Raw genomic sequence first — 23,870 nt, 5'->3', positions numbered from 1 at the left:
AATCTTCATAGAGATGATCATTGATTCCATGGGGGCTGATGCAATTACTAAGCAAAATAGTATAGAGGGAGAAAAGAGGATCCAGGAAAGAGGAGGGGATGCCCATGGTTAGCTTGTCAAATTTGAATAAAGATCCAGAAATGGAGATGGGAGAAGGAGTACCCCGCAGAGTCAGGAAAACCACAAGAAAATAATATTAAGGAGAGGGTGACCAACAGTCAGGTTGCAGAGAGAACAAGAAAGATGAGGATGGAGAAGATACTAAGTGAATGGAATCAGTGGAACCATTCGGCTTTCATATATTGTTTCTTCATGAAACCGACTGTACTAGTAGAAGGTCTGACCATTCAGATGTGATGTGCCAAAACTTTGAAGACTTAATTTGGTACACTGGAGACATCCCTGATTCATGTAAGACACTTCCTCCTCTGGATTTCTCAAATTCCCCTAAAGTGCATTCTTGTTTGCAAATTGAAAGTCACCTGATATCCAAGTTATGAGTCTCTTAAATGAGAGTCTTGAAATAGAAAAAAATTATATTGAAAATATTTCCAAAGAATGGCCAAAACAGCAAGTTCCAGTAATCAGGGAAGTAAGCGGAAGTTGCTTTTGTTGTGAAATTTGACTGGAGAACAGCCACAGTTTGCTTTTTAAGAAGCCAGTTGAAAGCCCCAAGTTGACTGGGGTTAAATAAATTGAAGGCCTCTTCCTTTTTAAGAGGAAAAAGAAGACAAATTAGAATGAAAATCTATTATTTAAAAATTACAAGTACACATGATTAAAATTTTATAGTGCCTTCAAAGCTGATTGTATGTATTCTATCCAGAGTATAAATGTAACATACTTGAAGTAGTGACTGCAGCTATTGTTTATAAAGCAGTTTTTTGTTTGTAACCCTATCTTTGAAAGTCATAATTATGGTAAAAAAAAATATAACTTTAGTTTATTAAGTTATATAGAGCCTTTTACTCATAGTAATCCTGTTTAACTTTGAACAAAGGGCTACCATATCTTAACTACTTTACAGGAGCCTCCTCCTGGAAGGTCCCAGTGGCTAAACCTTGCTTGAAATTACATCATTAGTGCTTCGTTTTGATTGTGAAGTGTTGTGTCTGGGTAGTTACTGTTTTCCTTTTGCCAGGTTCCAAGAGTCACCTTAACCCATCGCCTATGTTTTTGCATAATTAACTTAAAATAACACACATTCAGTGTTTATGGACTTGTTTTTAAGTACATTGCTTTTGGAAGCATTCAACTTCCTTTTAGTGATCAATCGCCCACAGGATCTATCTCCCATGAATTTATCTACAAACACTTTTAGAATTTGTTTTTCAGGCTGTATAACTCTTGGCAGGAACAGAGAGTAGTAGTAGTCACAAATTCTACATATTTATTGCCCATTCTGAAAACTAATGAATTTTATACACATACCTAAGAGGGGCATCTAGCAAGGGACTTATTGAAAATAATCTCTATGACCGACATGCTAACCACCCAGATGTCTGTACTTTGTAAAGAATCTTCATTAACCCTATTAAAGTCCTTTCCACCTCTGAATCTGTGACCTATTTTTCTGTTCCAGTAAATGAAAGGTTTTCAGCTTGTGCCTCCCATAGCCACCATCAAGGCCATAAGAACTAACAAATGCCTCTGTATTTGAGGCAGCTTCTCACCCCCCACAGACCTTGACACTGTCAAGTGGTTTGACCTAAGAAATGGGTTTGGTTTTATCAGTGAAAAGAGCAATAATGCAATGAAATGCACGGGCATGGTTACTGCAAAGGATCCTAAGGATCATCTGATTTGCAGCTAAAATATCATATATATGCTGTTCCCCTCCCCCCCATTAGAATGTGTACTCCTTGAGGGCAGGAGTTTTCTTGCTTTTTTATTTATATCCCCAGCACTTAGCTTTTTCATTCATTCATTCATAAATAGAAACTCCAAATGCAAAACCATTAGATTGGAATTTAATTTTATTGTCCTTTTGTAATTTGATATGTTTGGTTTTGACACAAGTACACCAAGCTTTGAACACCAAGCAAACATTCTCCCGAAGGCACTTCCAGACCTCCAGCTTCCAGTATCAGAACTATCTGATGTTGGTTAAAAATAGCTCAATGGAACAGACTAGACAAAGGAGAATTAGAAACAACAGAACCCAATAACTCATTGTTGGATAAAGTGGAAAACAAAAATTACCTAGAAAAAAACCTCCTTATTTGATAAAAATTGCTGAGGAAACAGGAAAGTAATCTGGCAGAAATTAGGTTTAAACAAACACGTTGCACCATATTCCAGAAGATATTCTCAAAGGATATGTGACTTTAGTATTAAGAATCATACTATTAAAAATTTAGAAGAGAAGCCAAGAATATACTTCTCACAGCTACAGGTAGAATATGTATTCCTTAACCAAATGAGAGAGGCAATTACAAAAAGAAATAAATGAACATATGAAACTGATCAACTACATAGGAAAAATTAACACACCTTGGATGAGAAGGGAAATAGACAAATGAGGGAAAAATCTTATCAAATTTCTTTGATAAGTATTTGGTATCCAAGATATATAAACAATACACACACGTAGCTAAATGGTCAAAGGATATGAACAAACCTTTCTCAAAAGAAGAATTGCAAAGTATTCACAACCGTGTGAGGCTTTATCTCTGTAACAGCAAGCACCCTAGTATACCAAGGATCACCTGCTGCCACAGGTTCTTGGATCTGCTTTTCTTAAAGGAAAGGAACTTTTAAGGGGTCAACAATCTTCTTCAATCTACTTATTACATTTACTAGTCCAGGGGAAATGTTAACACCCTGAACTTCATAGAAAATACGAACAGAAATTACAAGCACAAATTACAGAGAAAATAGCATAAAGACCAACAAGGCTTCTAACTGTCTGATCATAATACATACGTCACAGATCAACAGACAGATAACTGTCTGACCATTACATACATACACAGTTACCAGAGAGAGAGAAGCACCAGCATCTGGGTTTTCAAGGGGGCAAGGGGAGGGGCTCCTTAGCAGCTACCCAGAGTCTCATCTGACCAAATTACACAAACTTTCTTCAAGTGAGTGAGCCCCAAAGCAAAACGCTAACCTCGGAATATATATAGAGCCAGAAGGCAACATAACCCATGGGCTTCAGTGCCTAATTACCAAAAGGTGTAAAAGCCTTCAAACAAGCAAATCTCCCCTAAGCAAGCTTCCCTTAATGGGCTCCAAGTGAGGACTATTAATGGCCAGAGAAGATCTTCAACTTCCATTAACATTACAATCTCACACCTTGCAAATTGGCAAAGATGACAAAAAATGGCAAGAATCAATGTTGGAAAGGTTGTGGAGTGATAGGCTCACCAATAATAGTGGAGTTGTAAAATGGTACAACCATTTTGGAAAACAATTTGGAATTATGCAAAGTGACTAAAATATGCCTATCCTATGAAATAGAGACTCCATTACTGAGTTTGTACCTCCAAAAGTCATTGATCATAAAGTCCATATATACACAAAAATATTTAGAGCAGTACTTTTTGTTATAATAAAGAATTGTATACAAAGTAAGTTTCCATTGATTGAAGAATGGCTAAATAAACTGCGGTACATGAATGTAATGGAATATTACTGTGTTGTAAGAAATGATGTGATGAAAGCAGAGAAACATGGGAAGATCTATATGAATTTGTACACACTGAAATAAGCAGAGCTAAGAAAACAGCATACCCAATAGCTATAATAAAAGTGGTAAGAATCACCGTAGCCCCCAAATAAAAAGTGAATTTAATAAAATTATAAAGTTTAAGCATGGCTCAAGATATGAGAGGACACCCCCAATCCATACTCCCTTCATGGAGAAGGGAGGTCCACAGGTGTTACGAATGGTACATGTTTTTGGACTTTTTCCAGTGTATTTATCTGTTGTACTGATTTCCCCCCTCATTTTCTTTTTCATCTAAGAGAAATACTATTCTATGGTATACCTCTCTGGGAAGCAGAGAGAGAGGGGATACTGGTGATAACTATGATGATATAGAAAGCAGAAGACTATATTAAAAGTTACTTTTTTTATAAAGTATATTCCCCATGAAAAATTTGTCAAGGCTTTCTTAAAATAGAATGAGCTCAGGGTATGCTTATTTCTTCAGTGCCTTTATTTCAATGACAACATATTGAGATTCTTGACAAATTCCATGTACTACATTCAAATAATACTTATTAATTATAAAATTTTAGAGTTGAGACTAAGCTTAAAGAATTCTCTAGGTCAATTTCTTACTCAATGTATAATATTCTTCTTACAACATCTCTGACAACTGGTTATCTGGCTTTTGTTTAAATACTTCTAGTGACTGGGATTTCATTACATTTTTAACCAATATTTTATTTTTGAAAAGTGTTACGGCTGCTCTTTGTTTTTTACAACATAGTCACTTCCTCCATAGAATCCTCTTTTCAAACACAGTGCCTACTGGCAGGACATTCCATACCTGTTAGACTCCCACTTCTCTACTAAGAGAAGTAAAATGTTTTGCATTATCCAGCCTCTAAAACCAAGATTGTCCTTTGCATTTCAGCTGAATGCACATGCCTACTAGTGTTTCATTTACATTTTTATAGTAATCATACCTACACACATATTATAGACTTTTGATTCAGCATTCTTTGCTTTATCACTTACTTAATGTGTCTCCTATATTTCTCTAAATTCCTCTTACAGCCTTTTTTCCCCCCAATTCATTCAACAAGCATTCAGTAAGGACTTTTGTGCTGGACACTAAGGATACAAAGATAAAAAATAGTCTCTGCCCTCCAAGAACTTACATGTTATTGGAGGAAACCCAAAATATATAGAAAGTAATTTGGGATATAGTAATTAGAGGAGTAGTGACTGGGCAAATCAGGATAGGCCTCATATAGGAAGTCCCTTAAAGGAAGCTAGAGATCTAAGAGGCAGAGGTTAAGAACGTGTCTGAGGCGAAGGGACAGAGATCGATTATGGAATATTTGATTTATATATGACGGTTACATATATTAAGTGTGGCTGGAAATGTAAATCCCATGAAAGGGGGAATTGTATAATAAGTCTGGAGAGGCAGGTGGGGTCGAGATGGCAAAGGATTTTAAATGCCAATCAGGAGTTTATGCTTTATCCTATAAACAATAGGAAGTCACCGGCACTTCTTGAGCAGAAGAGGGGACATGATGAATATAAATCACATAGAAGGGATTTAATAAATGCTCACTGACTGAGTATGCCACAATCTGTTCAGAATACTTCACTTTATCAGTAGCTATTTTGTTTCCAATTTTTTGTTACCATAAAAGGGATCTAAATATTTTGGTATATATGGGACTTTTTGTTCCTTCCTCTTCGAAATACCAGCTCAGGAGATTGCATACTGATGTCAAAGGGCATAAAAAGTTTAGTGACTTGTCTCATTTAATTCTAAATTGTTTTCCAGGATGGTTGTACCACACTAGAATCTCACAAGAAGTCTAATAGTGTTTGTTATCCCATACCCCCTCCCAACGCTATTTCTGCCTTTTATCATATTTTCAATTAGATGGGTGTGAGGCAAAACTTCAGGGTTATCTTAGTTTTTGTTTCTCTATTAGTTTTTTAGGACATTTTTTCATACAGTTGTTGATAGTTTACATTTCTTTGTTTGAAAGCTGTTCGTATTCTTTGACCGTTTTTCTATCAGGGGATAATTCTTGGCCAGTTGCTTTTATATGGGAAGGCTCACTACCCCTTAATGCCGCAAATTCCATTTTAAACATTTCTATTGCTGGAAAATTCTTCCTTTTATATTGCTTGTATATAACTTCTACTCGATGGTCTTTGTTTGACCCCCTGGAGTAATAAATTCTATTGTTTATTCCATAGGATAGTACCCTAAATGCTTGGGGACAGTTGGCTTCTCTCTAGGATAACCATCCGTGGTCAACTATACAATCTCCAGACCTGTCATCATCCTGATGGCTTTGCTTACAAGCACTTCTTTGTATGCGGTACACAGAACTGAACAGTGGTTAATTTAGGAAATACTTCTGGTCTCTGGGAATGACGATGTTATAGGGGAAACTGTCCTGTTCTCCACAAGTTACTCTCATTGTACCTTTAGAAGTACTACATAGAGCATTGGTCTGACCCTGAGTGATAGTTATATTTTGTAATTAGTCATTTCTGTCTGGTATGTTGAAGGTACTAAGTTCCTATGAGAAGGCTAGAATGAAAATATGAAACCAATGAAAGTAACAGATGTATGGAGAAAATATTTCAGGAGAAAATAGTATGGATAAGGTCACACTGATGAGAAGAGAGAAGGTTTTTATAAATATGTCTAAAAGGAGACTTTATAAGAAACATGACAAGTTGGAGTCAGGAAATGGAGAACAATCAAGCAGCTGAGGCACTGAACATATGTTTACATTTTATCTTTTGGCAAGAAGAATCAAGTCTACTCATAATGGGATAGTTGCAATAAATACGCTTCATAAATACTTATTGGAAATTAAAAATTGTCATTTCTAGTAGTGCTATTCAGTGGTGATCAGGTCTAATATATCCAAGATATTTTTAAAATCTCTGAAATTTATGGCAGTCAGTTTGCTTCAGCTCTGTATACTGCAGGTGCTGAATAAATACTAGGCATTAAAGTAATCAAAGGAGGAGGAGGAAAGAAAATAAACATACTGAACTTAAAAGTGTTCTTGGAAACCACCAATCTCCAAGATTTCAACATTGATTAAGATAATGGAATAAATATTTAAAAAAGAAAAAATCTAAAAACCTCTTGGGGTTGAAGGAATCCTGAGCAGCAGTGATGAATTATAAATAGCAGCCCTTGCCAGATTGATTTGATTGGTTTTCTGGGGGGTTTTTGGTTTAAGAATTCCAGGAACAGTGGGCAGAACAGAAATGCTAGATATTCTAGATTGAGATATCAGAAAAGCATTTGGTCTAACATCTTGTGAAATCCCACTTTCGAAATTAATTTATAGTGCTTTCTAGGTGAGTGTGGTAACACAGTAATTTCAAATTTGCAATAAGATAAACAAAAAGGAATAAATGAGCATAGCTATTTGTCATGGTACAAAGGGGAAAATGAACTATGAAATTAATCACAGCCTAATTCATCTTAACAAAAAATACTCTATTTTAACATTATGGGATGTAACATATACTTGTGAGGGTTACCTATGACTCTCTTGAGGATGACTGACCTCTTCAAGAGAGAAAGGGCATATATGTGTGTATATGTGTATAGGTGTGTAGGTATGTCTTTCTCTGTGTGTATATATATGCCTACATATATTTATATCTTCAAGAGAAATATATAAAATGAATGTTTAATTAGAAATTAAAAGTTGGGAATATGTTAAGGTTCATCGACAAATGTAGGATTAATCTATAACCTGATCCCCAAAGCCCATTGGTATAGGACTCTCTTAATTGGTGGAGAACAATGCTCTGTGCCTATGTGAAGGGCGGGTCCAGAATTGGGAAGAGCAAGAGAAGATAGAAATCAAGTGTGCTTTTGACTTTCATTTTTGAGAGGTGGTCATTCCAACCTCTCTTCCAGCCGCTGAAGGAGAGAAAGATTCTGAGAATTCGACACGAGAAAAGCTGGTAGTCTCCATTATGTCCCTATGCTCAGTTTGCTACACTAGAAACTTTGGGGAATTTTTCCCTTTGGTAAGATCTGGGATTGCCTCTCTTGGTTGAGCTGAGATATCTCACTCCCCATGGGAGAGTTTCAATCTATATATTCTCTGATTTCTATTTTGCTATCAACTTGGATGAATGAATTTCTTTGTTATTTATAACGTGTTCATGGTAGAACTAGTATTTGATGGGAAGGGAGTCAAGTCCTCCATATAAAGGTTTTCCTCATTAATGTATAGTAATCAGAAGTTTAGGTTGAACCTTAAAGTTGCTTCCCCTAGACTAACAATATTTAAGGGAGCATATATAATTCTAGCCTGGTACCTCGCCTGAGAAGAGCAGAGTGGCCAGCCTCTGGCTCCCCTCCTGTTCCCCTTCCTGGCAGGAAATGCCTAGCACTTTGTTGATTTTTTTAAACTGAAGCAACACATTGGTTTTATGTCTTCAGAGAATAGTCTCCAATAATTACAAAACAGTTGTTGTGGGTCATGATAAGTAACTCTAGAGGGCATCACTTTACAAGCATAGTTCTTATGCCTATCTACATTTAAGCTTATCTCACAGTTTTTACTTACATTTGAATGACACATTCCTGGGATTGATCAGTGAAGTATAAAGACAAGAATATAGAAGGGATGGGGCATTATACAGCCCAGGAAAGTTTTGTGTCATCTTTTATTTTTGAAATGTTTGTGCATACCCATTTATGGATGATTTATGGACATATTAGATAAAGCTAGTTCCACTACCAATTCTGGAGAAGCTTACTATTCAGAAAAGTTTAAATCAGTTGACTATCCATAAGAATATCCTTTAATCCCATAGGCTTTAGTGAGAAGTGTAAATAATGTTACAAGTTAAATAAATATCATCAACTCAAGTCTTATATTCTGTTCAGGAAGTATGTACAGACCTTGTGGCTCATTTTTTGATCGAGGAAGAATATCACAGTATTATATCCTTCTGGAGTGAGGATTCTTTAGAATAGGAAAAAACAAGTCTCTGGCTCAAGTTTTAATACCTTTGTCTATTTGTGACCTCCTATGTGAAAATAAGCAGTTAACTAGCTTCTCATTATTTTATTCCTGAAACACTACTTTCGTCATGTCCCTAATAAAAATATATGATGCCTTGATCCAATTTGATTATCCATCAAGTAAAATCAGAATTCTCAGTCTTAGCATACACCCTTCATAATCTGATACCCCTCTCATCTAGGGAGTCTAATAACCTTCTGTTACTTCTCAATACAGGTCCTCCACTTTAGAGCTTTTGCAGCATTAACTTTTGCACTGTATCTTCTGCATACAATTTATGCATTCTCTCTTTATACTGTATACTTCACTTATGCTGATTCCTCTGGCTAGATAATGCCTTTCTTAATTTTCTTCACTTAACTAATCTTACTAGCCCTTCAATAATGACCTAAAGTTTCACCCCCTTTCTACTCTTCCTTAAGACAGCACTGTTAATTTTCTTTTGGGTTCATATTCATTCTTTGATCCATTCTCACATACTGAGAGGAATACAATACAAAACAGCCTTTAATAGTCCTTTCTATCACCTTCTGGACCTCATAACATGTCCCTTTTTTCCCAAAGAGAAAGGGAATAGGATTAATTCTGAGGTGTCTTTCTGTGCCCAGCATTTTCCATTTCCAATGAGGTAGATTTGCAGTTTACAAACCAGATGTGATCTATCAGTTAAGACTAAAGAGAAGCACCTTGGATCCTAAGAGTGAGAATTCCTAAGAAACAACTATAAAAGTGAGCTGAAAAGCAAGAAGATGAACCGCTGCATGCAAAAACCCACTGGTATTTTTTTAAATTCCAAGAAAGGAATGGTTCTCTAAGTTCTCCATGGCTGTGAGAGATATAAGGTTGTCTGACACAAGCGCCTTATATTCACATTCCTGATGTGAATGTCAAACAGCCACATATCACATTCCTGATGTAGCTAGGATGAAGAAGGGAACCCCTGATTTGTTCTATTTCTCTCGAATCTGAGATTGTCCCCAGACATTAGAGATCAATTAGGAGTTGCTGTGGTATCCTAGCAAGAACCAGAGCCCATGCCAAGCTCCATGGCAGGTCCAACAAATTAAGGGTTCCCTTCATCACTCCTGCTACATTGACATTCCTACACTCATATTTCCTTCTAATCTTAAAGAAAGGTCACTTCTCTTTCACCTTTCTTTTGAGTTAAATGTTCAGTTGTCATTCAAACTCACCTCCATTTATCATGCATTCCCTGTTTAAACATATATGCATACGCATAAACTAATAAATTAATAACAAAATGTCCTGCTTACTTCCTTTTCCTCCTTCTGATCTCTTTAATTTTAATGTGTTTTTAAACTTATGTTGCTTCTGTGGGATTTCTTTATATTGTTGTTATCAATGTGTATATTCTGATTTAGTATCACTTCATTTGTTTTTCTCATATTTCTTTGTATTCTTAAGAAAGGATAATTTTGAAGAGGCAATAACATTCAACAATAATCTAATTGTTGGATATGGGTTGTCTTTTTTTTGTATTTAAAAATAAAGTGCTATAGTAATTATCAAAATACTTAGAATCAGTTTTAAAAATAGAAAAGTAGTAGGTCAATGGAACTGATGGTAAATAAATATCAGAATAAACTGAATTCAAGACAGCGTTCAATAAACTTGAGATTGTAAACTACTTTGGGAAGAATTTCCTATTTGATAGGAATGGCTAGCAAAACTCAAGAACAGTGTGACGGAAAGTAGATTTAAACCAACATCTTATACCATGTACCAAAAAAAGATCAAAATGGATACACAACCTGAATGAAAATGGATACACAAACCACACACAAAAACACAATGAGAAGAAAATCAGATCTAGTTATCTATTCCAACTATGGATAAAGGAAAAAGCAATCATACAAGGTAAAAATTGATAGTTTTGATTACATGAAAAACCTTTGCAGGAAAAGAAAATCACTACAGTTAAGATAGGGAAGGGAAATTATCCCTTATTATTCCCTTAATGAAGGGAAATTATCAAATAGAGAAAAAAAATCTTTCCATCAAATTTTTTCATAAAGATTCAATAACCAAAATTTATAGTGAAATCACAAAAATTTATAAGACTGAGAACATCCTCAGTGGATGTCATCAAAATATATGAAAAAAATAATTCTTTTAAAAATTGCCAACTTAAAAACCATATGAAATAGTGCTCCAAATCACTAATAAGAAGATAAATTCAAATTAAAACAACTCTGATATTTTACCTCCCACCCAGCAAAATGACAAAGATGACAAAAGATGGAAATAATCAGTGTTAGAGAAACTTCAGGAAGATACATGAGGTGGATACACAAGGCTCCACAAGATGGAGCTGTGAGTTCATCCAGTTATTTTGAGAAACAATTTGGAATTTAGTTTTTAAAAAGTGACTAAAATGTCCATATCCTTTAATCTGGATATTTCATTGTGAGGCATGTCAAAGAGGTCAAAGAGAAAGAAAAGTTTCATATTTACTAAAATATTAATAGGAACTCTTTTTTTTCTGTAGCAAAGAATTGGAAAGTAGGTGTTGTCAACTAGAGAATGACTAAACAAACTGTGGTACATGAATGTAATAGAATACTCCTCTGCTATAAGAAATGACTAGTATGAAGAATTCAAAGTATTAGAAGAAATGAACTGATGAAGAGTGAAGTAAACAGAATCAGGAAAGCAATAGGCACAACGACTACAATAATATAAATGGAAAGAATAATAAATTGAATGCTATTATGATAATAACCAAGCTTGGCCCCAAACAGAAGTTTAAAAAATACACCTCCCTTTCACCATTGAGGAGCTGGAGGACTATGGGTGTAGGGTAGGGTATTGCATATACCTTCAAACACAGAAGGTATGTTGTTTGGTTTTGCTGAAATGCTTTCTCCCCCATTCCTTTTTTAGTATTTGTACAAGAGCTGGCTGAGTAGAGAAAACAGGATAGATATGCTTGGAAATGTATATGTCAAAACAGTTTCAACAAAACTTTATAAACAAACTGCTGTATTGGCTCTGCCTACCCATGAACTTCTCCAATTATTTAAATCTGATTTTATTTGTAGAAAGGGTATTTTATAATTATGTTCATGTTCCTCCCAGGTATTTTATGCCATCTACATTCATTTTAGATGGGGTATCTCTTACTATCTCTTCTTGCAGGGTTTTGTTGCCGATATATAGAAATGTTGAGGATTTATGTGGGTTTATTTTATATCCTGCTACTTTGCCAAAATTAATATTTTTCAACTAGCTTTGTAGTTGAATCTCCAGGATTTTCCAAGTATATCCTCATATCACATGCAAAAAGAAGTAGTTTTGATGACCTCATTGCCCATTCCAATTCCTTCAAATTTTTTCTTATTGCTATTGCTAGCATTTCTCATACAATATTGAATAATATTGCTGATAATGAGCATCTCTGTTACATTTCTGATCTTACTGGGAAAGCTTCTAGCATATTCCCAGATAGATACTTACCATTTTAAGGAAAAATCCATTTATGCCTATGCTTTCAAGTATTTTTAATAGGAATGAGTGTTGTATTTTGTCAAAAGCTTTTTTTTCACCTACTGACATAATCCTATGATTTTTGTTCCTTATGTTTTTGATGTAATCAATTATCTTATAGTTTTCCTTCTGCTAAGCCATCCCTGCAGTCCTAGTATAATCCCACTTGGTCACAATGTATAACCTTTGTTGCATACTGTTGTAGTCTTTTAGTATTTTATTTAGGATTTTTGTACCCATATTCATTAGTGAAATTGATTTGTAATTTATCTTCTCTGTTTTTGCTTTTCCTGGTTTGGGTGTCAGCATTGTATTAGTTTCATAAAAGGTATTTGTTAGGACTCTTTCTCTGTCTATTATTCTAGATTTTGTTGTTGAATTGTTTCAATCATGTCTGACTTTCAGTGACCTCATTTGGGGTTTTCTTGGCAAACACTGGAGTGGTCTCCCATTTCCTTTTCCAGCTCATTTTACAGATGAGGAAACTGAGGCTGAGTTAAGTGACTTGGCCAGGGTCACATGGCTACTAAGTGTCTGAGGCTGGATTTGAACTCAGATGTTCCTGACTCCATGGATGGCGCTCTAGCCACTTTGCCAAGTTAATCTTTAAATGTGGCAGAATTCACTTGTGAATCCATCTGGTCCTGATGCTTTTTTCTTAGGAAAACCCTGTTCAATTTCTTTTTCTAAATTAGGTTTATTTAGATAATCTATTTCCTCTTCTCTTAATCTAGGCAGCTTATGTTTTGGTAAGTATTTTTCCATTTCACTTAATTTATAAAATTTATTGGCATATAACTGGGCAAAATAACTCCTAAAAATTGCTTTGATTCCATCTTCATTGGTGGCATATTCATCACTTTCATTTTTGATAATAATGATTTGGTTTTTTTCTCTTTTAAAAATCATGAGATTGAGCTCAGATCTTTATCAGTAGCTGTCTCTCTCTGGTCAGGTTCTTTTTTGCTAATTCATTTTTTTAGTGGCTTATTTCTTAGCTGTTAACTTAGTATTAGAGTTGGGCTCTAGTCCTGAGGTGTGGGGGATAATGTCTCAGGCTTCAGATTGCTCATGCTGTTGTTTTCTGAGCTCTACCTGGGGGCCTGACTTCAGGTACTACTCTCCATGCCCTTTGGTCTCTCCTGTAGCTGCAAGTTTGAGCTCACCCATTTGCCCTGGAACCAAAACCAGGGACTCTGCTCTTCTGCAAGTGATCACAGCCAGTAGGGTACCTGCACCTCTTAGACTACGGTGACTAGAATGGGCTTGCTTCTCCTTGCCCAGAGTTACAGCCTGGGACTGTGTCTGGTCAGTACACTTGGGTCCCATGTCTAGGACCAGAGGAGGGCCTTGCAATCTTCCCCTAATCAGCCATCTGACCCTCACACTGCCCATGGGACCAAAATTCCTGAAGCTGAAGCTGCTGTCACTAGGACTTATTTGATTATTCAGTATCTCCCTCTATGTATCTGCACTTCAGACAGGCCAGACCCCCCCTTCTCATATACCAGTCATTTTCCTAATGTCCTCACAAATTGTCTTAGGCTGAATAACTGCTTTATCTACACTTTTAATTATTTCTGCCTCTCTAAAGTTCACTTTGAGGCATTATTTTAAATTATTTGTGGGAGATTTTGGTAGAACTAGGATCAGAGGTGGGGAACCTTCAGTCTTCAGGCCACATGTGGCCTTCTAGGTCCTTGGGTGTGGCCTTTTTACTGAGATCAAATTTTACAAAACAAATCCTTTTATTAAGAGGATTTGTTCTGTGAAGTTTGGATTCAGTCAAAGGGCCACACTTGAAGACCTTGAGGGCCACATGTGGCCTCGAGACCACAGGTTTCTCACCCCTGAGCTAGGTAATTTTCTGCCTCATTCTGCCATCTTACCAGAATCCTCTCCCAGTATGTTTTTAACAAAATAAATTTTGATATATATTTTTAGCATCATCAAAATTTCCCTCAAAATTCTTTTCTGTCTCCTGAAGGTCATTCCATATAACAAATAATATAATTTCTAAATTAAGTTTTATTTTGAGTGCCAAATTCTCTACATCTGCCCCTTTCCACCCACTGAGAAGGCAAGAAAAACAAACCTTATTACAAATATTTATAGTCATGCAAAACAAATTTCTATATTAACCACATCAAAAAAAAAGAAAAGGAAAAAGAAAAAAATATGCTTCAATATGCATTTTGAGCCCATCAGTTCTCTATGTGAAGGTGGATAGCATGTTTTATCATGAGTCTTTTGAAACTGTGGTGGATCATTGTGTTGATCAGATTAGAGTCTTTCAAATTGATTATCTTTTGAAATATTTCTTTCAATTTATTATTTATTTTTTAAACATTCTTTTCTTTTTAAATTTTGAGTTCCATATTCTCTCCCTCCCCTTTCCCACTCACTGAGAACTCAATCAATATGATATTAATTATACTCGTGAAATCATGCAAAACATATATCCATATTAACCATATTTCAAAAAATGCAGGAAAAATGAAGGAATGACAAAGTTGCACTTCAATTTGCATTCAGAGTTCATCAGTTCTCTCTCTGGAGGTAGATTTTTTCATCATAGGTCCTTTGAAATTGTCATGGCTCATTGTATTGATGAGTATATTCGTCTTTCACAAACTGATCTTCCAGTTCTCACTTCACTTTGTATCAGTTCATATGGATCTTGTTCAGTTTTCCAAAACTATCCCTCTTGTCATTTTTCACTGCACAATAGCACTCCATCACAATCACATGCCACAAAAGTTGATTATCTTTACAATACTGCTGTTACTGTATAAATTGTTTTCCTGGTTCTATTCACTGGATTAGTAGATAAATTCTACTAGAATTTATATATCTTCCCAGGTATTTTTGGAAATCATCATCTTCTTCATTTCTTACAGCACAATGGTATCACATTCATATAACTTAACTTGTTGGATTCCCTAACTGATGGGTTTCCCTTCAGTTTCCAACCCTGCCACCATGAAAAAAAAGCTGTTATATTTTTATACATGTGGGACCTTTTCCTTTTTCTTTGATTTTGTCGACGAATAGACTGAGTGGTTGCTGAGTCAAAGGGTATGTACAGTTTAATAGATTTTCAGGTATAGTTACAAATTTCTCTCCAGAATTGTTGGAATAGTTAATGGCTCCATTAGCAGTACATTAGTATATTTATTTTCCCACACTCCTTCTAGCATATGTCCTTTTCTTTTTTTGTCATCTCAGACAATCCAGTAGGTATAAGGTGGCTCCTCAGAACTGTTTTAATTTGTATTTCTCTTATTGTTAGTTATTTGGAGAATTTTTTCATTCATCTATTGATAGCTTTGATTTTTTCCTCTGAAAATTGCTTGTTCATACCCTTATACAATTTATTAATTGGAGAATGGATTTTATTCTTGTAAATTTGAATGTATTCTCTTTATATTATACAAATCAGATCATTATCAGAGAAAATTGCTGCAAAGATCCCTCTCCTCCCCAGTTTCCTGGTTTTCCTCTAATTTTAGCTGCATTGATTTTGTTTCTGCCAAAACTTTAATTTTATGTAATCAAAATTATCATTTTTATCTTCTCTGAACCTCTCTCATTTGATCATGAACTCTTCCTCTATCCATAGATCTGATCGGTAACTTTTTCTGTGTTTCACTGGTTTGCTTATGATATCATTATTTAGGGCTAGATCATATACTCTTTTTGAGCTTATCTTGATATTCAGTGTGAAATGTTGGTTTATGACTAGTTTCTGCCAGACTACTTTCAAATATTCCCAATAGCTGTTTTTTTCCCCCAATCAAACAGTGAGTTATTGCTCTAATAGCTAGGATTTTGGGGGGTTTATCAAACATTAGGTTTTGGTGCTCATTTGCTTCAATTACGTACTTAATCTGTTCCATTGATTAACCCATGCTTTTCTTACCCAGTACCAAACTGTTTTGATGACTTTAGCTTTATTGTATAATTTGAATTTGGGTATTAATTACTATGTCCCCTTTTTCTCTTTTTTTTCCTTTTTGCATTGAGTGCTTCGGTATTTTTGACCTTTTGTTCCTACGGATGAATTATTATTATTTTTTCATTCTATAAAGTAATTATTTGATAGTTTGATTGACAGGACAATGAAATTAATTAAATTAATTTAGGCAGTCATTTATTATATTGTTTAGGTCAACCTATGGAAAAATAATATTTCTCCAATTATTTACATCTGTATTTGTGTGAAGCATTTTTAAACTGTGTTCATATAACTTTCTATGTATGTCTTGTACTTCATATAATCTGAAGTAATTTCAAATGGAATTTCTCTGTCTCCTCCAACTGGAGTTGGTTGGTAATATACAGAGATGCTGATGATTTGTATGGGTTTATTTTATATCTTGCAAATCTACTGTTTCAAATAATTTTTTTAGTTAATCAGGGTTCTCTGAGAAAACCATCATATCATCTTCAGAAATTGATAGGTTTGTTTCTTCTTTGGCTATGCTTATTCAATTAACTTTTCTTGTCATTGCAATAGCTAGCATTTCCAGTACAATACTGAATAGTAATGGTGATAACAAGACATCCTTGCTTCATCCGGGATCTTACTAGAAGGGCTTCTAGTTTATCCCCTTTACAGATAATACTTACTTTTGGTTTAAGATAGATATTGCTTATGATTTCAAGGAAAGTTTTGTTTATTCCTTTGCTTTATAGTGTTTTGGTTTTTTTTTTTAATGGATGTTGTATTTTGTAAATAACTTATTCTGAATCTATTGAAATAATCATGTGATTTTTCTGTTGTTTTGTTATTACTTGGAGTTTTTTCCATAAGTAATATATTTTTTTACTATTTATTGAACAATTATTTAGCTCCATTGTTTCTGATTATCTCTATTTCATTGATTTACCTAGTTATTGTTTAACCAATACCAGAGTGTTTTACAAACTGCTGCTTTATAGTAGTATATCCTAAGGTCTAAAAGTCTAATTAGCCTTTCATCTTTACTTCTTTTTATTATTTACCATGATAAGTCTAGATATTTTATTTTTCCAAATGAATTTTATATTATTTTATTAGATTTTATAAAGTATTCCTTTGATAATCTGATTTCATTAAAAGAGCAAATTATCATTGGTAGTATTGCCATTTTTATTATATTGGTATAGTCAAGTCATAACCATTTAATATTCCTCCATCTATTCAAGTTGGTCTTTATTTCTTTAAGGAACACTTTTAAATGAATCCACACAGGTATCTTGTGTACTTTGGTAGATTGCTCCAGATATTTTATGCATTTTTATAGTTATTTGGCATGGGATTTTCCTGTTATTGCTTCTCAGATTTTGTTATCATAATATAAAAATGCTGATTTTGGGAGGTTTATTTAGTAGCCTGCAACTTTGCTGAATCTATTGTCTCGACTAGCATCTTTGCTAATTTCCTAAGATTTTGTAAGTCAACCATTATATCATCAACTAATATGGATAGTTTTTTCTCTTTACCTATATTTAAGCTTTTAGGTTCCTTCTGAACTTGTTGTTATTGCTAGCATTTTCAGAACTATATAAAATAGTGGGGAGAGTGGGCATTCTTGCTTTACTATTGTATTTACTGGGAAAGCTTCTAATATAGCTCCATTGCATATGGTGTTTGTTTTAGGTTTGTTTTTTGTGGTTTTTTTGGACATACCCTTAATGACCTTAAAAAAGATTCCCCTTGAAAGAGTCTCACATGTACAAAAATATTTATAGCAGCTCTCTTTGTGGTGGTCCAAAACTGGAAATCAAGGGGATGCCCATCAATTGGGGAATGGTTGAATAAATTGCAGTATATGAATGTAATGGAATACTATTGTATTATAAGAAATGATGAACAGGAGGACTTCAGAGAGGCCTGGAAAGACTTACATGAACTGATGCTGAGTGAAAGGAGCAGAACCAGGAGAACTTTGTCACAGCAACAACCACAGTGTATGAGGAATTTTTCTGGTAGACTTAGTACCTCATTGCAATGCAAGGACTTAAAAAATTACCAATGGACTCGGTAAAATGCCTTCCACATTCACAGAAATAACTATGGAATTTGATTGCAGAATTAAGCAGACCATTTTCTTTTGTATTATGTTTTGTTTTATGCTTTTTCCCATTCCTTTTAATTCTTCTATGCAACATGACTAAAGTGAAAATGTATTTAATAGGAATGTATGTGTAGAACCTATATAAAATTGTATGCCGTCTCAGGGAGGGAGTAGAGAGGGAGGGGGGGAAATCTAAGATATGTGAAAGTAATTGTAGAACACTGAAAACAAATAAAATAATTTAATAAAAGAAAGATTCCTCTCTGTTCATACTTTGTAGGGTTTTCAGCACAAATAAATGTACTTTATTAAAGGTGGGGGTTTTTTTTTGGCATTTATTGAGATAATCAAATGACCTTGGATATTTTTGTTTATAATATGATTAGGTTATTTTCCTAATATTGAACCATCTTGCATCCCTGCAGGATATAAATTCAACTTGGTAACAAATAATTTACTGGATTAGTCACTATAGTTTTGACAAGATTTTATTTAAAAAATTTCAGGAGATATCCGTTAATGATGTGGGTCTATAGTTCCCTAGTGTTTCATCTTTCCTTGGTTTAGGTATTAGGATTGTATTTGTCTAATAAATGGAATCTGGAAGGATATTTTCTCAGTTTTTGAGATAAATCGTGTAGTATGAATGCAAATTATTTTTAAATTTTGATATAATTTTCTTGGGAATCCATCCTATATGCATTTTATTTGCACATAATTATTTGCATGTTATCTCATTAAACTACTATACTATTACTATTAGATGTTGCCTTTCTTTGTACCCTGTGGACTTAGTATAATCCCTAACACATTGGTATTCTGCTCACTTTGTTCTGCATCAATTCAAGAGTTCTTCCTAGTTTTCTCTGAAAATATCTTTTATCATTTTGTCTGGCACAATATCCCATTTCATTCATATTCCCTAATTTATTCAGCTATTCCCCAACTGATGAGCACCACCTCAATTTTTGTCCACCACAAAAAGAACTGCTAGAAATATTTCTGTGCATATAATTCTGTACATATGATTTCTTTAGAGTATTAGGCCTAGTAGTGGAATAGCTGGGTCAGATGATTAGCACAGCTTAGTATCTTTTAGAGCATAGTTCTAATTTGTTTCCATGGATGGCTAAACCAATCCACAGCCCCACCAAAAGGTACCTGTTTTCCCACGCCCCTCCAACATTTGTCATTTTCCTTTTGTCAAATTTGCCAATCTGATGGGTATGAGGTAGAACCTCAAAGCTATTTTAATTAGCATTTCTTTAATTATTTGGAACATTTTTTTTTTCATATGGCTGTTAATAGCCTGGAATTTTTTCCTTTGAAAACTACCTGTTCATATATTTTGACTATTTACGTACTAGGAAATAGCTCTGAGTCTTACAAATTTGAAGCAGAGAAACTTGTTGCAAAGATTTTTCTGCCTGTAACTTGTTTCCCTACTCATTAGTAAATGAAATGAGGGTTGTGTAAAACCTTTTTAATTTTATAGAATTAACCACTGTAATTTGTAATCTTTTCTATTACTTAGCTATAAACTCTTCCCCTATCCATAGATCTAAAAAGTAGTATCTTCCTTGTTCCTCTAATTTGTTTATGATGTGACCTTATATAGATAGATCATATATTCATTTGAAGCTTCTCTTGGTTTATTTTGTGATATGTTAGCCTAAACATAATTTCTGCCAGATTGCTGTTAGTTTTTCCAATTTTTGTTAGTTGAGTAAAATATTAAAGTCCTTTGCCTTATAACTGGGTCTTTGTATTTGTTAAAACACTGTTTTCTGTATGTTGTGTGCCTGTCTTCCAGTCACTGATCTGCTTTTTTAAACTAGTACCAAATCATTTTAATGGTTACTATTTTGTAGTACAGTTTGAGATCTAGTCCTGATAGAGTACACCACTTCCCACTTTCTTCTTACTTTTTTCATTATTACACTTGAGGTTCTTGCCCTTTTGCTCTTCCATCTATATATTTTTTCTAATTCTATAAAATATTCCCTTGGTAGTTGGTTAGCACAACATTGAATAATAAATTGATTTAGGTACATTGTAAATTTTATTACATTGGCTTGGTCTACCCATGAATAATGAATGTTTATCCAATTTTTAGATCTGTCTTTATGAGTGAATCTTGGTAGATACACTTCCACAGTTCATACATTGTGTAGTTATTTTGAATGGAATCACTTTATATCTTCCTGTTGAATTTTTTCTTTACGTATCATATAGGAAAGCTGATGATTGATATGTATTTATTTCCTTCAACTTTGCTGAAGTTATTGTTATAATTGTTAGTTGGCTGTCTGGAATGTCCTAAGTTAGAACCACACAACTTGGCAGTAGGTAGGGGCCAAAATTAAAATAGCCTAAACTTCTTTGGATTGCAGATAGGTTAAACTAGAGCCAGACTTAGAATAGTTGGTTGCACCGGTTCAAGTGATAAGGAGGCCAGTACGCAATGGCAACTTAACATTTTTGTAGGCTGCCCACGGACTGTATGTTGTGCAGGCCTATCCTAAGTACAACTATCACAGCATCTGTAAAAAGCAACAATTGTGTTTCCTCTTTTTCTATACTTATTCCCTTAATTTCTTTTTCTTGTTTTATTACTCATTACAATTTCTTACACTATGTTAAATAGGAGTGATGATAATGGAAATTCATGCTTTATCTCTCATCTTTTTGAAAAGGCTAAACTTTTCTGTATTGCAGATAATGTTTGCTCTTGGATTTAAATAGACAGTTTACTATATTAAGAAAGGTCTATTTATTCCTATTGTTTTTAGAATTTAAAAATAAATGGGTGCTGAATTTTAATGAAAGCCTTACATTTATTGATATAATCAGTTTTTATTCATATTAACATACTTTATTGTTAATGATCTTCCTCATATTGAGCCAAACCTGAACTATTATAAGCCCAATCTTATCAGAATGTATAATCTATTACATTTCTGTAGTCTACTTGTTAATATATTATTTAAAGTTGTGGTATCAATGTTCTTTAAAGATACTAGTGTCTAGTTTTCTTTCTGTTTTGTCTCTTCTTAGTTTGGGTAGCAAGACCGTATTTTTACCATAGAAAGAGGTTAAAAGGGGACTTCTTTATTTATTATTGAAAATACTTTATGTATCATATCAATTGTTCTTTGACTATATGATAGCATTCACTTAGAAATCCTCTTCATCCTAGAGTCTTTTTCCTTTGACAATTCATTTATGGTTTGTTCAATTTTTTCTGATACTCAGTCTATTTCTTCTTTTGTTAATCTGCTTATTTTACATTTTTATTACTATTCATCTATTCCAAGTTCATACTTTTGTTTCTGATAACTTTCTTAGTTTCTTCAGTTGTTGGGATTCTTGCTTTTTATTTTTTACATGAACGATTTGTTTTTCTGTCTCCATTTTAAAATCACACTAGAAAATTTTTACTAGTGCTTTTTCTAAACTCATTTTATTTATCAATTCAATGGCCTTTCTGATTTCAATTTTAGTAATCATTAATTTTTAGAATTTCTACTTTACGTTTGATTTTTTAATGCATACATTACTTTGTTTTAAAAAATTATGAACTTTGCAGACACCAAATGAGTATATACGTAAGCACTGCTGAAGAGGGGGAGGCAGTATATGAAATAGTGAAATCACTCTTCACCTTGAGTCCATTATCTTTTTTGTTAGGAGGTGAGCAGCATAGCTTATTACAGGTCTTCTGGAATGATGGCTGATTTTGCATTGATCAGGGTTCTTAAATTTTTCATTGTTGTTTGTCTTTACAATGTTCTTGTTATTGCATAAATTATTCTCCTGGTTCTAATCACTTCACTTTACAACAGTTCACATAAGTCTTCCAAGGTTTCTCTGAAACTCTCCCTTTCACCATTTCTTATGACACAATAGTATTCCTTTACATTCATACACCATAATTTGTTCAGCTATTGCCCAATTGATGAATACCTCTCTAGTTTTCAGTTTGCCTTTTTTGGTCAGAGGCTTGATACTAATATTTTTATATTGATCCATTTCCTCTTTCATTGTTTTGTTTAAGCTACAGTGCTAGTTGTGTTATTGCTGGTTCAATGACTTTGGAATTTGTTTCAGATTGCTTTCCCAAAATGCTAAACCAAAGCTCCACCAACAGTGCACTAAAATGTTTGTTTTCCCACAGTCCCTCCAACAGTCATCATGCTTGACAGCTTAATGAGGATCAAGTAGAACTTTAGCTTTGCTTTAATTAGCATTCTCTAATTATTAGTGATCTAGAGCATTTTTTACAAGGTTATTGATAGCTTGGATTTTTTTTCTTTTTGAGATTTGCCTGCTCCATATCCTTTGACCATATATCAATTGGAGAATGCCTCTTTATTTTTCAAAATATGAATCACTTCTTTACATAGCTTGGATGTAATAAGACCCTTTATTAATGGAATGCTGTAAACATTTTTGCCTAATATTTCATTTTAATTCTCTGCACTGGTTTTATTTGTATAAAAACTGTGATCAAAATTGTCCATTTTAATTTTTGTGATCCTCTCTACTACTTTGTTGATGACATCTCCTATTCATAAACTGGAAAGGTAGTTTCTTTTTTGCTCCTCTAACTTGTGATGTAACTTTTTATATCCAAGTCATATATTCATTTGGAACTTATCTTGCTATATGGTGTGAGATGGCTAAACCTAATTTCTATCAGACTACTTTCCAATTTACTCAACAATATTTGTTGACTATTGAATTTTTCTTTGGCCCAAAGGATAAGATGCTTAGGGTATTGTCCTAATGCCATAAAACATAAGGGTTTTGGATTTATCATACACCATGTATGTTTGGTTCTATGTTTTGTGCATCTACTCTGTTCTGTTGATCCATGCGTTTTTTAACCAGCACCAGATTGTTCTGAAGATTAGTACTTTGTAGAATAATCTAACATCTGGTATTGCTAGTCCTACTGTCTTGTTTTTTTCATCATTTCACTTGAAATTTTTGAACCTCTAGGTAATTTTCCTTAGCATTTTTCTATAGCGGGATAAACTAATATTTTTTTACTGGAATTGGCAATCAATAAGTTAATTTAAGTAGTATGGTCAATTTAACTTAGCCTACCCATAAACAAGCATTTCTCAAATTATTTAAGACTGTCCTTATTTTCCTAATGTGTTTTGTAGTTGTATTCATGTAACTCATGTCTCTTGATCTGGTAGATTCCCAAATATTTCATACATTTTGTGGTTATTTTGAATAGAACTTTTATTTCTATCTCTTCCTGATGGGTTTTTCTAGTTACATACAAAAATGCTTATGTGCATTTATTTTATATCCTACAACTTTTCTGAAGCTATTGTTTTGATTAATTTTAAATGACTCTCTGGAGAGCTCTATGTAAACCATGATATTTGCAAGAACCAACATTTTAATTTTCCCTTTGCTAAGGTTATTTCCTCAATTTCCATTTGTTGTCTCATAGCTATTGCTAGCATTTCTAGTGTTATATCAAATATTGGAAATAGTAAAAATCCTTGCCACATCCTCATTTTACAGGAAAGGCCAATAGCTTATCTTTCTTATATAGAA

Source organism: Notamacropus eugenii, chromosome 7 (assembly GCF_028372415.1).
Source record: "Notamacropus eugenii isolate mMacEug1 chromosome 7, mMacEug1.pri_v2, whole genome shotgun sequence".
Lineage (NCBI taxonomy): Eukaryota > Metazoa > Chordata > Mammalia > Diprotodontia > Macropodidae > Notamacropus > Notamacropus eugenii.
Note: the sequence above shows the minus strand (reverse complement) of the source record.